The following is a 5,522-nucleotide window of genomic DNA, read 5'->3' on the forward strand; positions in this document are numbered from 1 at the left end:
AGTCTATGGAACTTTGTTTAAGTAGCCTGTATACACTTAGACATTGTCCTTGGGTAGAATAGCTTTCTGACTGAGATCAAATCATCCTAGTGAAATGCAAAGAATTACATTGTCTTAAGGCTTGTTAAGATTGCAATCTCAAGAGATACAACATTCAAACAGGTCTTACCAAGTTTTTTTTTAAAATGCACTAATTGTATATAATAAGTTGCAAGAGGGGTTAATTTCATACATTTTGTCAAGGACTGTGATTTTTTTCTCAGTGCTTCAAAATTCCAACTGTCTTAACAGAGATTGTGTATTCTTGGGAAGCTTGGAGGATGGTTTCACAAATTGTTAAAAACACCAAGGAAGATTGTTCCAGAATTTGCAGTTTATGCTACTTTACAAGGTCAGCATGTTGCTGGGTCAATTTGTGGATAATTAGGCAGTTCAATTCAAAAGATCATTTGTGGATGTGCCTGAAATCTAGTTTAACAAGGGCCCTAGATTCCATTTTAAGGGACTTGAAGCAATGTTAGATCACTTGGATTTTTCCCTGACAAGATGCACAATAAAAAGATGACAGGAAACAAAGAGATAGATCAGTGGGCTAAAATGCTTGCCATTTAAGTTTGAGGACCTGAGTATAGATGCAAGTTAGCCAGATAACAGTGAAAATTTGGGGCTGGAGAGATGCCTTAGCAGTTAAGACATTTGCCTTCAAAGCCAAATGACCTCAGATTAATTCCCCAGGACCCACATAAGCCAGATGCACAAGGTGGCACATGCTTCTGGAGTTTGTTTGCAGTGGATGGAGGCCCTGGCATGTGCCCATTCATTCTGTGTGTGTGTGTGTGTGTGTGTGTGTGTGTGTGTGTGTGTGTGTGTGTGCCTCTTTCCCTCTCTTGCTCTCTCAGATAAATTAAAAAAAATTAAAGGAATAAAAATGAAAAGTTGGGCTGGAGAGATGGCTGAGTGGTTAAGGGCCTTCCCTGCAAAGACTGAGAACCCATGTTTGACTCTCCAGATCCCTTTAAGCCAGACATTCAAAGGCAGGGCAAGCATAAGGTCACACATGTTCACTAGGTGGCCCAAGCATCTGAAGTTTGATTTCAGTGGTTGAGTCCATGGTGTGCCAATTCTCTCTCTCTCTCTCTCTCTCTCTCTCTCTCTCTCAAAAAAAGTGAAAACTTACCAGTCATGGGGGAGCATGCTTTCAATCCCAACATTGAGAGGTAGAGGTAGGAGGATTGATGTGAATCTGAGGCCACCCTGAGACTACATAGTGAATTCCAGGTCAGCCTGGACTATAGCAATATCCTACCTAAAAAAAGAAAAAAGAAAGAAAAGAAAAGTTGTAATTGTAATCCCATCCTTGGGAAAATAGAAAGAGATTGATCCCTACGGCTTCCTGAACCAGTAAGCTTTAAGTACAATGTGAGCCTTTGTCTCAAAAAATAAGGTGGATGTGCTAGAGAGATGGCTCAGCAGTTAAAGGCACCAGCTTGCAAAGCCTGACAATCTGGGTTCAATTCTTCAGTACCCATATAAAGCCAGATGTACAAAGTGGCACATGCATTCGGAGTTTGTTTGCAGTGACAAGTGGCCCTGGATGCACCCATTCTCTCTCTCTCTCCTTCCCCCTTTCTCTATCAAATAAATAAGTAAATAAAAATAAAATTAACATGGAGATTGACTATGGAAGACATATGAACCTCTTGCTTTCACAATCATATGAACATAAACATGCCAACACACACACAAACATGTGCACACATACACATGGCAAAAATGTCAGTTCTCCTTAGCTGTTGTATAAATTCAATTCAATTTCAAAAATACCCACAAACTTTTTATGAAATTAGACAGCTTGATGCTAAAGTTCATATATAAAAGTATATGTAAGAACAGCTAAGAAATAAGTGAAAGGAATCTGTATAAGAGGGAACTTTTGTTGCCAAAGAAAAAAAGTATATAAAATTTTGGGGTTGTAGAAGATATCTCACTACATAAAATGCTTTTTTAATTATAAGAACTTAAATTCAATCCCCCCAAAAAACACATAAAATGTCAGGTGTTGGCATGTACCTGTAATCCTATAACCCAGTGTAAGGGTAAGAGATGCAGACAGCAACCTGGGGCTTGCTGGTCAGTCTGTCTGACCTACTGGGTAAGCTCAAGACCAATGAGAGACACTGTCTCAAAAAGAAAAAAAAAATAGTGATACTGAGGATCATGCTCAAAATTGTGCTATGGCTTCCACATGTACACCCTTACATCCAAACACAGGTGCATATGCATAAACACACATCAAACAGGTATATACACATATGAATATATACATACATTCAATCACACACACACTAAATTTTAATGTGCATTTCTTTAAATTTTAGAAATATACACAGAAGTCATGTGTTTACATAGGAACACACACATTAACAAAGCATTTCTTATAGTTTTCCAAAATTCTATTACATCAGTCCAAAATTTATAAGTTAAATATATCAGAACTTTTTAAGTTAAAATGAAGTCCCTGAAACTACTGGATATGCTAGACTTTGTCCAAATTCAAATGAACAGAGTATGAGTATGATTTATTAAATATGGTGTACTGTTAGCTTTATTGCCTATAATTCTGTAAGTTGCGACTTTATTATGCCTTGCAAACAGGATACATCTCTTAAAAAACTGATCAAAATTTTCCATACATATAGCTCTATCTGATAGATTACAGTGCAACATTATTTATAATTATAGAAATATTACAGAACCCAGAAGTACGGGGTAATGAGCAAAAGAAATGCAATCCTCAGCCATCTGAATTATATTTGATGAATCCTTTTAGCGTGAGTTTAGAAAACATGGAAGAAAAAAGTGCATGCACACTGCAGTCATAAATAAATGACATCAAACACCTGTCACTGCTAGACGTGAGGGAAGGGTAATGGTGAATTTCTGGCACAATATGACACCCACTCACACTTCCATTTCCTTTTCCTGTTTCTCTCCCATCCCTAGTACATTCACTCCTTCCCCTTCCCCAAAGAATATTTCAGACACTGCCTCCTAGAGAACCCCACACCTGCCTGGCTGGGGTTAAGACTGAGAAAAGAAAGAAGAAGTTCTCATACAGAACATGAAATAAAGCATGTGCTATGACACAATTCCAGCTGCTTTTGCCTCTTTGGAAGCCAATGAAGCACATGTTCACTACTTTAAAGCTGTCATTTAAAAATGTCTTAAAAACAAAACTTTCTTGTTACACCTGGAAATAAAACCAACAGTGGAAAAATTCACTCTAAAACTAATTGCCTCATCTACTACTAAAATACATCTGTCAATCTATTTTTGGTATCTTATTCAATAAGAATTTTATATGAAAAGTTCAAGAAGCTTGTACCTACCTATGGTAAACACTATGACACCACATATGACCTGCCACAGGCTTATAAACACCAAGGCCCCCTTGTATGTGATCCTTGCTGTGTGTTCCCCAAGACTTCAGCACTCTAGTGTTACCAAAGATGATGTAGGTAGAATTAAACTGTGAAAGGTATTTGAATTGTCTTCACCTTACATATCCTAGTAATAAAATAACCAAACCATGCCTCCACACCTTCCCTGAAGACAACCTGAGTGCTGACGAAGCAGACCGACCAGCATGGCTGTCAGTCAATTTATCAGAGGTTGAGCTGGGAAACCAGAGGTTTCATGCAGTCTATCAGCAGATTGTCTTGTGTGATTAAAGCAAGAGTTCCTGGTCTTTAATATCCATTGTCTCAAAGGCTGAAACCAAATAACAGCATAAAGAATACTGAATGTGAAATGCATAACCTGGGGGACTGAGTACTGGAGAGAAGGAGGAAGAAAAGAAAAAAGGATCCTCATCCCCACATGCTTTGGTGTGGGTTTCAGTGTCTTTATATGTTAGCTGCTATGGAAAAATAAAATGATGAAAGTTACTTCAACATGTTTTTATCTGTAATTGTCACATTAAGGGTAAAAGAACAGAAAAATAGTCCAATGAAACATAAATGAACATCAGTATAGACTTTAGTGTATAATAAAAGTGTCATGGAAAATCACTGGGGCAACAATGGACATCTAATATATAGCAAAAAATGAATGTAGATTGTAGTAGACAGTTTCAGTCGCTGGGATGAACTTCCAAACCAGATACAAGTTAGGGAAGGAAGGGATATTTATTGAAACTTACAGATAGAGTGGAAGTTCCATAATGGCAGAAGGAGCTGGCCCACTTTCACAGGTCCATAATGAGAGGAAAAGCACCAACACCCAAGAAAGCACACTCCAGTAACCCTAGGCAAAGCTCAATCACTTTCCATGTTTTTAGGCTGGAATAACAGGTCCATCCACACCTTAAGGCTGGACCCTATGATATACCCACAGTGATATCTTTACCAGCCAGGCAGTTGGTGATCTAAGTTATAAGCTTGAACAGAGCTTCTGTATCTATTAGGGAATATCCATTCAAGCTACCACACAGATCCATGGAAGATTCCATGTACAAGAATAAACTGAAAATAGGTTAGAGATTTGAGCATAAAAAAATTCAAACCACATGACATCTAGAAGAAATCATTCATAACTTTTCTTTAGCCTCAGTGTAGGGAAGGTATTGCTAATTATAACTCAAATTCTAAAGAAAATTAAAGAAAAGAATAAATAATTTGACCACATAAAATGAAAGTATTTAAAATATAAATCATAAATAAAGCAAATGTAACTAACAACCATGGATGATGCCTTGGCAGCACATGTCTGGCAAGAGTATGAGATGCTAGTTAGACACAGAACTCTAAAATTGGGTCACAGAGTCCAAAAAGTTTGTAATAAAATGAGGAAATGTATGAACTAATAGTTCTCACAAAACTTAAAGAGCACAACTAATATATCCATTCTGGAAAGCAATATTGAGTTTTCTCCAAAACTAGAAATGAAACTGCCATCATGACCTAGCTATACCACTGCTACGCATATACTCCAAGGACTCCATATTCTACCACAGAGATACTTGCACATCCACCTTTATTCCTATTCTGTTTCCAATAACTTGGAAATGGAACCAACCTAGATACCAATAAACAGACAAACAGATAATAAAAATGATAAATGGGGGGAAGTGCAGAAGTGAGTAAAACCTAAAAGCTATAATGGTGATCAACAGTGAATAGTAAGTGATGACAAGTAAAGGGTTGGGGGAAGGGTGAAAGGAAACATGTAATATGTAAACACAAGGAAGTAAGGAAGATAGAAAGGTAGAGGTAGGAGAAGAATCAAGTAAAAAAAAATTGTGTTTGAAAATGCCATACTGATACTTAAAAGTTTCTATGCTAACAAAAAGTAATTAAATTTAAAAAGTAAAAAAAAAAATCTCAAACAATATAACACCAGTTAGTGACAAGTAGTTACAGGAATATTAAAACAATGGTGTTTCCACTCAGTGGCAGGTAACATATAGGCAAAAGTTTTTAAAGTAAGGAAGCTGGGCTGGGTAGATGGCTTAGCACTCACTT

Source organism: Jaculus jaculus, chromosome X, assembly GCF_020740685.1.
Source record: "Jaculus jaculus isolate mJacJac1 chromosome X, mJacJac1.mat.Y.cur, whole genome shotgun sequence".
NCBI classification, from domain to species: domain Eukaryota; kingdom Metazoa; phylum Chordata; class Mammalia; order Rodentia; family Dipodidae; genus Jaculus; species Jaculus jaculus.